General features: G+C 42.9%; 1 protein-coding gene across 9 annotated transcripts in view; it reads left to right on the plus strand.

Annotated features, from left to right (window-relative positions):
* LOC308181420 (potassium voltage-gated channel subfamily A member 6-like) overlaps positions 1-11436 on the plus strand; it is a 26606-nt gene extending 15170 nt beyond the window's left edge. For all 9 annotated transcript variants that reach the window (XM_080564713.1, XM_080564715.1, XM_080564716.1 and 6 more), the window contains one exon: positions 8931-11436. The gene's annotated coding sequence lies outside the window, so the exon portion shown is untranslated. The remainder of the gene's footprint in view (positions 1-8930) is intronic.
* The last annotated feature ends 784 nt before the right edge of the window (positions 11437-12220 follow it).

Here is a 12220-nt window from a genome sequence, read left to right on the forward strand (position 1 = left end):
GGTAGCAGCTGAAATTTAAGCTTGTAAGGAAGATTAGACTCAGGTTGCTAATCCAAGTAAAACTCAATTTACTTCATCTTCTCAGCTACTTTAAGCTGAAAAAATTGATCTCAGTGATCCTGGAAACACAACACGGCACAGAGAAAGCAGTCTAGGAGGTTTCTGGAGAGCGTGGGAGATAGCTTCCTGACGCAGCTGGTCAGTGAACCTACCAGGGGTGGTGCCCCGCTAGACCTTCTCTTCACAAACAGAGAAGGACTGGTGGGAGATGTGGTGGTCGGAAGCTGTCTGGGGCAGAGTGACCACGAAATGGTAGAGTTCTCTATTCTTGGCGAGGCCAGGAAGGGGACCAGTAAAACTGCTGTCTTGGACTTCCGGAGGGCTGACTTTGAGCTGCTCAGGACGCTGGTTGGCCGAGTCCCTTGGGAGGCGGTTCTGAAGGGCAGAGGAGTCCAGGAAGGCTGGGCGCTCCTCAAGAAGGAAATCGTGATGGCACAGGAGCGGTCCGTCCCCACGTGCCCAAAGATGAGCCGGCGTGGAAGAAGACCGGCCTGGCTCAACAGAGAGTTGCGGCTGGAGCTTAGCAGAAAAAAGAGGGTTTATAATCTTTGGAAAAAAGGGCGGGCCACTGAGGAGGACTACAAGGATGTAGCGAGGCTGTGCAGGGAGAAAATTAGAAAGGCCAAAGCTCATCTGGAGCTCAATCTGGCTACTGCCGTTAAAGACAACAAAAAATCCTTTTACAAATACATCAACGCGAAACGGAGGACTAGGGAGAATCTCCATCCTCTACTGGATGCGAGGGGAAACCTAGTTACTAAGGATGAGGAAAAGGCTGAGGTGCTTAATGCCGCCTTTGCCTCAGTCTTTAGCGGCAATACCGGTTGTTCTCCGGACACCCAGTGCCCTGAGCTGGTGGAAGGGGATGGGGAGCAGGATGTGGCCTTCGCTATCCATGAGGAAATGGTTGGCGACCTGCTACGGAGCTTGGATGTGCGCAAGTCGATGGGGCCTGATGGGATCCACCCGAGGGTACTGCGAGAACTGGCGGAGGAGCTGGCCGAGCCGCTTTCCATCATTTATCGGCAGTCCTGGCTATCGGGGGAGGTCCCGGTTGACTGGCGGCTAGCCAATGTGACGCCCATCTATAAGAAGGGCCGGAGGGCAGACCCGGGGAACTATAGGCCTGTCAGTTTGACCTCAGTGCCGGGGAAGCTCATGGAGCAGATTATCTTGAGGGTCATCACGCGGCACTTGCAGGGCAAGCAGGCGATCAGGCCCAGTCAGCATGGGTTTATGAAAGGCAGGTCCTGCTTGACGAACCTGATCTCCTTCTATGACCAAGTGACGCGCTTGGTGGATGAGGGAAAGGCTGTGGACGTGGTCTACCTTGACCTAAGTAAGGCTTTTGACACCGTTCCCCACAACATTCTCCTCAAGAAACTGGCTGCTCGTGGCTTGGACTGGCGTACGCTTCGCTGGGTTAGAAACTGGCTGGATGGCCGGGCCCAGAGAGTTGTGGTGAATGGAGTCAAATCTGGTTGGAGGCCGGTCACTAGTGGAGTCCCCCAGGGCTCGGTACTGGGGCCGGCCCTCTTTAATATCTTTATCGATGATCTGGATGAGGGCGTCCAGTGCACCCTCAGTAAGTTTGCAGATGACACCAAGCTAAGTACGTGTGTCGATCTGCTCGAGGGCAGGAAGGCTCTGCAGGAGGATCTGGATAGGCTGGAGCGATGGGCTGAGGTCAACTGCATGAAGTTCAACAAGGCCAAGTGCCGGGTCCTGCACCTGGGCTGCAACAACCCCAAGCAGAGCTACAGGCTGGGAGATGAGTGGCTGGAAAGCTGCCTGGCCGAGAAGGACCTGGGAGTATTGGTGGATAGTCGGCTGAATATGAGCCAGCAGTGTGCTCAGGTGGCCAAGAAGGCCAACGGCATCCTGGCCTGTATAAGAAGCAGTGTGGCCAGCAGGTCGAGGGAAGTGATTGTGCCCCTGTACTCGGCTCTGGTGAGGCCGCACCTCGAGTACTGTGTTCAGTTTTGGGCCCCTCGCTACAGGAAGGACATGGACGTGCTCGAGCGAGTCCAGAGAAGGGCGACCAAGCTGGTGAGGGGTCTGGAGAACAAGTCTTACGAGGAGCGGCTGAGGGAGCTGGGCTTGTTCAGCCTGGAGAAGAGGAGGCTCAGGGGCGACCTCATCGCTCTCTACAGTTACCTGAAAGGAGGCTGTAGAGAGGTGGGGGTTGGTCTATTCTCCCACGTGCCTAGTGACAGGACGAGGGGGAATGGGCTAAAGTTGCGACAGGGGAGTTTTAGGTTGGATGTTAGGAAGTACTTCTTTACCGAAAGGGTTATTAAGCATTGGAACAGGCTGCCCAGGGAGGTGGTGGAGTCACCATCCCTGGAGGTCTTTAAAAGACGTTTAGATGTAGAGCTTAGGGATATGGTTTAGTGGAGTACTTAGTGTTAGGTCGGAGGTTGGACTCGATGATCTTGAGGTCTCTTCCAACCTAGAGAAATCTGTGAATCTGTGAATCTGTGAATCTTTAAAAAAATAGTAAGGACAGGTATAGCTAGTAGAATTTTAATTTACAGTCATTGACCCTGCAGTGCTCCCAGAATATTTTCTTTAGGATATGCTTAGGAGTTAAGGGAAATATCTAAACCCTGCGTGAGATGATCCTCAACCACTGAGAATCAAAGAAGACTTTGAAACCTGATGCACTGTATAAATTAGGATGTCTGTGGGTTGGCCCCATCTTTGACCCATAAATAGGAGGGGATTGAGTAACTTCATTATGCTGTATCAATTGATCTGGAGTGTATGTGCCTAGTGAGTACCCATGCATGTGCATGTAAGCATTTGAGCTCTCTTCAGTCCTTGCTTGATAGCTGCAATCTTCATAAGCTCCAAGTTTTTGGGGTTATCTTAAGTAGAATGCAAGTGATGTGGTAATTATCAAGACTGTTACCTGAATTTGGTTTTCTACAGTATTTTGAACATACAAAGCATGTTGTAAGCAATAACTGTTATTAATTAGTTTCAGGCTGCTGAGAAAATACAGTTTCTCAGCAGCAAAAAGAAGCAGTTGTTCTGGTGGCTGCTGTGTACGCACTGGGTTAACCCTTTGGGAGCTTTATTCAAGCAAAATGCCCACAAGAAGCAGATGGTGATTTTTCTGAGCAAGGACACAAAGGATCAGCTGGTGTGTCGTCCTGAAAGAATTTGTAGAATTACTCTGAATTCTGGAAAGCCTGGAAATTCAGAGGAAAGACCTGTGATATGACAAAGTCCACCTCATACTGACAGTTGCTGTCAGGAAATGCTACCAAAAGCCAGTTACCAGTTTGTGGAGTGGCACAGTGCCATCCTGTGGGCCATGGAGGTACTCAGCAGGGAACGCGTGGATGTGCGATGTGCGCTTCAGTGTAAGGTGTAGGCAGTTTGCAGAGAGGAGGGTTAGTCCGTGTAGGCTCCGTTTTCATGGGGAGGGTTGTCTGCATCAGCATTTAATGTATTTAAGCAGTTTCCTTTGCTACTGAAGAGCTATGTATATATACATATCATATATATATGTCGTATCATATATACATATATATATCTCTTTGACCCTTCTTTTCTGGTGAGAGTTTTTCCACCAGCAGCTTGGGAGATTTGCCTTGCTCTGTCATTCTGCCAGTGCTTTTTGAAATTGTAACACTTTTCAAAGCCCAGGAAAACAGGCAGCTCCAGGAGCACCTGGTGGCCGAATTACTAGTGTCTGGGGCTTTGGAGCTCTTGTGGGAGGCAGCTGCAACAAAGGAGAACACAGAAGCAAGGTGTCTGGTATCCTGGATGAGTGCCCTCACCCCTGAACTGTTTGTAAAACAAGACAGCTAACCTACCACTGTCTCTTCCCCTTCTGGTATGATTTGGAAGAGGGTAGCAGGGGTCAGCATGCTCAGTGTGGAACGTGTCTTGTCAGCCGTGCTCAGAGCTGGACCTGTTGTGTGGGGTTTCAAGCAACATGTGCAGTGAGGTGTGGACTGCTGGTATGTGCTGGGGAGGCCCAAGACAGGCTTGGGGGCACTGTCATTTGCTGTAGACACACAGACAAATTCAGTGTTTTCTACATTTTGTGAGTCTCTATTGCTTGGTGGCAGCATGATCACAAGCACTTGGCCTTGTTATGTTGGGTTTAGGCATACAACAAGGGAACAAAAGTGGGACTTGACCATGTAATCCACTTTTTAGGAAAGTCTGCATAGTTTCATAAAGGACATTAAATCCAACAATGTTATTTTAACTGTTAATGCCAGAATTACACACATTTTCTTGAGAGTTGAGATTTCTCAAGGATTTTCACCTGGCTTCCAGGGAGAGTGTACAGGTATGAGATACACATCACCAGCACTGTGTGGGGTTAAAATGGGTATTCAGTTTGAGGAAGGATGGTGGTATACTGGGATTTTCCCTGAATATTTTGATTCACTCAGTGCTGCAGAGGCAGTGCTGCAACCTTTCACCTGAACCATACATCAGATGAATGTGCATTACCTCTGTTTTCCTTTGCTGTGGCAGAACACTGAGAGGATTTTGCAGTTTTATCCTCCCATTTGAAATATAGTTGCTTGTTTTACAATTCCATTGCTCTTTCTTTGGTGCTGAAAGTTTCATTAGTCAGTCTAGTTTGGGGATGAGCACTTGAAATAAATTGGATCTGAACTGTTTAATTGCCTCTCCCTTATCCATGCACAGTATAATAGCCTGGTTGCCACATTTGTCTATCATAGCAGAGGCGAGTAAAATTTGCTTCAATGGAGTTACACCCACTCAGTGTAACTTTCCCTTTATTTTTACTATCCCCAGTCTTTTTGAATATGACAGAGATACTCAAGGCCTCAAATTCATCTCAGTTAGCTTCCAAGTAGTTGTTCTTTCGTAGTTGTTGAGAGTTTGTTCATTCTCATCATTAAGAAGGATTCAAGGATCTTCCATGACAGCAATTTCATTTATATATATGTATATATATATATATGAAGATTATTGCATTATTTCAAAACATAAAGGCACTAAGTGTCTGCATGTGTCTGCAAAATTGCACAGGGAAGTTAAATCCCATTCCAGGGCATAGTCCATTTTTTAATGTCGCTGATTTCAGAAAGCCTCTCTGAGGATTAGGAGCTATTTACTATGAACTTAAGCATCAATATCTGACTCCCCAAAACTAAGAGTAATAAGGGATATAGAAATGGGTCCCTAAAATTAATCATTTGCCTCCCACCAAACTTATATATGCCCTTTCACATAATCTAAAATGAGCATGTTCCCATCTATTTTGATATGGAGGCTCCTTTCTCTTCTTTACCTTCCTGAACAATATGATTCTCTGCACGTGTAGCTATATAACATTATGCAATTTAGTTTTTAAGTGCATTATCTGACATTAGAGTTATGGTTCGATATTACCTTGCATTTTAGTTCCTCAATGAAAAAAGATTATATGTACAGAACATCACAATTTTTCATCTGACACAGACTCCTGAATATGGTTTGGAGGTTCTGGAGAACTTATCCCAAATTTGTTTTTGAAAATTTGAGGCCCACCTTTTCAAAAATGGTGACAATGTAGTAAATCATGTTTCTGGATGCCCATACAAGACCTGCATTCTCCTTTCTGAAACTTAATTTGTAAAGCTGAGCATCTAATGTCACTGGCCAGTCTGGAAATTCTTGGTCTCTTTTTCTACTTCATATTAAAGTAGTATTTAAAAGTAAGTGATCAATAACTGAGTAACGAATAAGGCTGATGTAGCCTTAGTATTTCATTTATCTTGTGCCTCAACAATTGCCTTGCTTCACTTCAGTTCCTTTTAGATATTTTATTACTTTTACAATAGTGGGATTATAGGCATAGAAAAGTCTGTTTTAAGTCCGTCTGCCATTCTTTTGGCCCAGTCAAAATCTTTTCTATCACTTCCTTTGTGTGAGTGATTGTAATCTTTATTTAAATGGTGCTTTCAAACACCATTATAAACTTGGATCTGGCCCCTGGTTTCATGTCAGCCCCTTCACTGCTGTATTATACTAGTTAATCCTTTGCTTACTTGAAAGATTTAAAATGACAGTTTTGCTATCCTGTTGCCATACTGTTTGAGTTTTTCAGAATATTTTCAATGTTGAATGACTATGCATTAATTAGTTATACTTTCTGAGATGTTTTCGCACATCTGCTTAATGTTGTAGTGTTTGATCCTTGCAGTTGCTTTGTTTTTTAGAATATTTGATGAAAAGTGTTCCAGAAATAGTTAGATTTGGGCTTTTGGATTTGCTAACACTACAAGAAAACATATCGTACTAAACTCATAACCAACCATTTATGACATGTCTATTTTTAATTGGACCATTTCTATAGCTATTGAATTTAACTTTTGCATAATCCTCACTTTAAGCAGGCAGATGACATTATGTGCCTTAACCATGCAATGCATTCAGTGCAAGTAGAGTCTTGTTTGCTGCTAAGGAGTCTTACTAAGTAAATTTAGAAACCATAGAAGAGCATGTTTTTGTTTTGTTTTGCTTGTAGATCACAGAAACTAGCTATAAGGAAGAATATTTTACGATTTCTAAGTATTTGTTGGACTATTACTGTCCACAATGGAAAAAAGGAGATCCAAGATCTCAGGTATTGAGTATGTAAACTCTATCCTCTACACTCTGTCCACTGACTGAGCAGCATCCATGTCAAGTACATCAATATAAAACTAAGAGTAGAATCAGAACAGTAAGCCCCACTGTGATTGTTGATTGCACAGTAAAATACAATAATTTGTCATAATTAATTGCAACTCCTGCAAATATCTATTTCTTCCTGTAAACAGTCTGATGGGGTCTCTGACTTACCAAAATTCAAGAAATCACTATATCCAGTTATTGTTGCTCTGCATTTTTGGAAAACCATGAGCCAGACTTTTAGGTTGTTCAGTATTGGTAATCCCTGGATTGAAAGCTTCCATATCCAACATATAAATCTGCAGGAAAAAGCTTATGTAAAAGAAAGTTTACTGAGGGAATTCTGCTTTAAAGATCAGCACAGATTTAGTCTGCAAATCAGATATTTCTCACAGTCTTGGTGAGCTCATAGCAACTGGACAAGTTGGTAGATTGATGTACATTATTAACAGTTGAAGAACTGGATTTTTCCTAAAAAACATTTTGGAAGGTAAATGAATTTTACAAATTCTTCCTTGTAATATTTTACATATCGATATCCCTATCTATCTATAGTCTTTGCTTATATATGTAGCTTATGCCTGAGAGTAAAAGCATTTGTATATATTCAAGTCTCTATATGCATGCATTAATATTTACATAGTTTATGTATCACCGCCAATTTCTCTTTTCTGAATCTATGTAGAGCTCTTGACAAAGTTTGTTCACTTTGTGGGCTTCTTCTGTCTCTGATATTTCTTTCTAACTTTGTTCTCCTGTGGGCTGTAGCACTGCTTTGACCATCCTTGGGGCCCAAGTCTTTCTCACTGGTACACTCTCTTTATAGCCTTTTCTTGTTTTTTCTGGTTACTTGAGTCATTGTTGAGCAGTAGCAAGAGTTGTGGGAGCATGAGGACTAGGAATATATGGTCTTCGGACTAGGAATATATGGTCTTCATGGTGGAAGAAGCAGCTTTCACACTCCTGTACTGAGAGGGAAATGGAATTGTCATGGGAAAATGCTGGATGAAAATATAAATGCTGTAAAATTCCTTGCAATGTAAGGCTTGAGCTGCTTGTGGCATTTCAGCACATGCTTAACATCCCTAAGTTTAGGTCTAGCCATGTCCACCACTCATACAATTAAATCAAGTATGGGTCTCAAGCTTTTGTTTTTTGGAACTCAAAAGCCCACAGATTATTACTTTAATACATATCCTAACCATGTGTCACAGGAATATGTAAGCCATCCTGTGTACAGAAAAAATGCAACTGGAAACTTTTAGGGGCATGTTAGACTAGCAGAATTGTGGCATTGTACTGTTGACATACAAAGAGGAAAGAAACGGGAGTATTGCTTGCTTTATGAGAAACTTTTATTTGACCTTTCAGGTTTAGATTTTGAGTAATTTAGGAAGGCCCTAGTGCCACATTTATTCCAGTCACTTCATCTTCCCTTTTTATCTCTCCCACTGTGGAGGACTGCAGATATTTTTAATAATTCATAATTTTTAAGAATAGCCCTTTAGGTTCAATTTGTCACCAGCACGGATGGACTTGTGCAACTAGAAGTGACTGTATCGAAGTATGACAAAATTTGTACAAGAAGAAAAGTCCTTGCAGGCCAAACACGTTTTTGCTTCTTTGCTTCGATAAATGGTTTCATATTGTATTAAATGGTTTAAATTACATTAATTAAATGGTTTCAGATCTGATTTTTTTTTTTTTAATTATCTTTCTGTTGCTCTGATAGACTTTCATGACCCTGGCATGGGGGAAGAGGCTTACAGGCCAAATTGCAAAGAATGTAACTTTGTCTTAAGAGGACTTAAAATTAGACAACAAGAAAATGACTATGGGAATGTAGTAAAGTCCCAGTTACAGTAATGGTCAGACTTGGGTCTCCATCCTTGGAGCAGCACAGTACTGCAAAACATCCCACCAGACTCTGGAGCATTCCAATATGCATAATTCATCTCATGCAAGAAAAGATGTATATAGTTCCCAGCAGATGGAAGGAAAGATCCCCAACAAACCAAATACCAGTAGGTGGTATGATAAAGCGAAGCAGTTATATTGAGAAGATGCTCTAAACTGACTTCCTTCAAACATTCTCATTAAATAATTAACCATTAGGTTGTCATATCTTAGCTGTGATCCATTCAGAATAAGACATTTCTCTTGGCCAATTTCTTAACATTTAACACTTTCTTTTTTTTTTTTTTCTGTCTCACTAGGCTGGATTCTGGATGATGCAAGGCTGTTGTGTCAGAATGCTGCAAAAGATGTTGCATCTCCTCCTCATGGAGTTGGTGAAGTTTCCCTCTGTGCAGGGAATACAGCATTTATGGACAGGAAACTGCTTTCCTTGCTTAGAGGTTTCCTTATTTTCTTTAAAGGGGCTAGCTTAGTTACAGGCAACTGAAATTAGATGTGAACAGGGGTTGGAGGAAGGAGGCAGGGAGAATCCTCTACAAGATTCAAATGTGTATGATTTCTGGGAAAACTAAATAAAATTTAATTTAATTCCCAGTGGCTAAATAGCAGCGATTTTTCATCTATTAATCAAAAGCCCCAGACAAGCACTGAGTCGTGTGGGAAGCTGGAAATGGACACAGGACACCTCCAAACCATTCTGTTAATGACACCTATTTTAAATCTTTTTTCAAGTGGAGGACCCAGTCCTGGCAAATGCGTAAAGTCGGCCCTTAGAAGAGCACAAAGCTTTCTCTAGAGAACTGAACAGCTGGCCAAAGCATGCCCATTTGTCTGCCTGTCTTTTGCCCCTGGATTACTGTGCTTTTATAGACTGTTTTCGTAGCTCAGATAAATGGTAGAAGTTTAACATAGCTCTACAAATAATAATCGTCCTGATCATGCATAATATGCGTTATGTAAGAGGTGGGCCCAAACTAGAGGTATTTCTCATTTCCCTATGAAGTGTCTTGTTTGAGTGTATTTGCAGTTAGTTCTTCTTGTGAATATGTGAGTTTATTGCCTGCTTTAGAGGAGGTAGTGACTTAGTTTCAGTGGCTGTAGAGAGTTTCACTGAAATAACACTGTTTGTAGTCTTTCATGTGATTTAGAAGGCACAATTGCCATATAGTTCTGAAAACATAATATAATTGTATACAGTGTTCCTGGGAAATGTTCTGAAGTTTTTTTCCCACTGCACCATTGTGATAAAAACCTCTGTTGCTCTTCACGCTCCGTGAGCCCATGCTGCACTATGCTGAAGCTGATGGGAAACCATCTTAGTAATGGGAAGTGACGGACAGAGAGGGATGCTCTGGCCTGGAATCTCCTCTCTTTGGCAATGGCAAAAAGTCCTGCGGCCAAAAGTCCAGAACAAAAGGCAGATCTACCCTCGGTGTGTTGCCAGTTCTCCATGTAGGTGAGTGGGAGGGTGAGAAATGGAGAAGTGATTCTGGAAGGAGAGAGACTGAGAGGAAGAGTGGGGTAAAGGGGGTTCTGATCATTACCACTGGGATTTTCAAACAGTACTCTGATTGATGCTGAGCATCCAGCTCCCCCAGACTATTTACCAATAACACTCTCTAAATTTTCATGGATGACTTTTAGCTTGTGTGGCAGTCCTTACAGTCAGCGCATGAGGGACAAGAGGTAGAAAGCATCTCCTTCTAATGTGACAGTTCTTGGCACCTGTAACAAGCAAGGATTGTAATATCTCCTCATGGCTGCTGACTGAGGGTCTGGTCCTCTGATAAGCTGTGACCTCCTGGCTACCTGTGACTCAAACAGGTAATCAGTGTCTTATAGGACTGTGCTTAAAGCAGCTGTGACATGGCAAATCCAAAGGTACTTCTGGAGCAAGTCTGCGCAGTAGTCTTGAGCATGTAAAACCACAGTTCCTAGGAGGCAACATTCACTCCGTATTCATATTATTTGGGTGCAAACGATGCAGAGACCTACTCTGACTCTCAGTGCAAGCCAGCTTGCAGTGTGAGGCTTCTTAGACCTGTGTGACAAGGCAACATGGCTGGCACTGGGCAGCCAGAGCTGCCACAGACCCTTCTTGCAAGGGCAGTTGTCTTCAGAGGTAGCCTAAGTGTAGGCTGCCTGCTGCAGAAGTCTATGAGCCTTCAGATGCATGGCATGCAGGTCAGAGACTTTAGGTGATACTGTGTGCCATCACAAACAGCAGGGATGTTGGTTGCAGGATCCCTTTGCTTTTGCTGTGAAACCTAGCTCCTATACATTATTTCAAGGGAAAACAGTTGGGATTTGCAGGCCAGGTCATGTGGTGACATAAGTATTTCCAGTGCCCTCATTGGAGCTAGGCTGATTTATACAAGTCTAGTCCAACATTTCTGAGAAATTGTGGATGGTAGTTTTTTTTTTTTGTTGTTGTTGTTGTTGGCTGCACTGAAAACCTGAAGCCTTTCAAATAAAGTATGTGAAGGAAACAGAATTTTTAGATCGAATAGTGAAAATGCTGTTTTCTGGATTCAGACTTTGAGACAAGTCTTTTGCAGAACCCACATGTTGTGGGAGAAGAGGGTATTAGGCATGAAAGCTGACCAATGAAATGGGACTCAACTGAGCTTTGAAAAGCAATTATTGTCCTTATTGGTGTTACCATAATATATGCTTAACTCAAACCCAATCTTGCACAAGTCAGAACCCAATGAAACCATGTAACCAGGTATTTGTGATTGTTCCTATCAGTGTGATCCACTGTTGAATAGGCTGGACATATGAATAAAACCAATATTTTTTAAAGTGTTGTGTGTTTTTCACGTCAAAAAGACTGGTTGCACTCTGGTACTTTACTATGTTCATATGAAGTATTTAATGTGGAATTAATACAACTGTACAGCTTTCTTAGGACTATTGGCAGCCACTTGCTGAAGAGCACTTTTTCCTCCTCAGAGGTGATTGTTGCAGTAGTGCACTGAACACCAGTGAACTGGGTCTGACTGGGATGGAGTTAACTCTCCCTGCAGTGGCCCATACGGTGCTGTGCTCTGAACTTGTAGCTAGAACAGCATTGGTATCATACTAGAGTTTTGTCTATTGCTGAGCAGTGCTGGCACACCATCAAGACTCCCTCTACCCCAGAGCCAGTAGGCTGGGGGTGGCAAGAGTTGGGGAGGGGACATCACCAGGGCAGCTGACCTAAACCAACCAAAGGGATATTCCAGGTGGGAAAGGGGAAAAAGAAGGGGGTGCTCTTTTTATGAAAATGTTTGTCCTCCCAAACAACCACTACGGGTATTGAGGCCCTGCTTCCCAAGATGTGGATGAACATTGCCTGCTGATGGAAAGTAGAGAATAACTGTTTTCCCTCTTTTTGCTTCCATGTGGCCTTTGCTTGTCTTTTTTTTTTTTTTTAATGTTTCTTTTCCTTTAGTTAGATAACCCTTATCTCAAACTGTGAGCCCTTTTTTTTTTTTTCTTTTTTTTTTCTTTTTTTTTTTTTTCTTTTCATCATATTTCTCCACACACACTTCGAGGAAGGGGAGTGAGAGAGAGGTGTGCTGGAGTTTGGTTGACCGTTGGTATG

Source organism: Anser brachyrhynchus (genome assembly GCF_964034855.1).
Source record: "Anser brachyrhynchus genome assembly, chromosome: 1".
NCBI lineage: Eukaryota > Metazoa > Chordata > Aves > Anseriformes > Anatidae > Anser > Anser brachyrhynchus.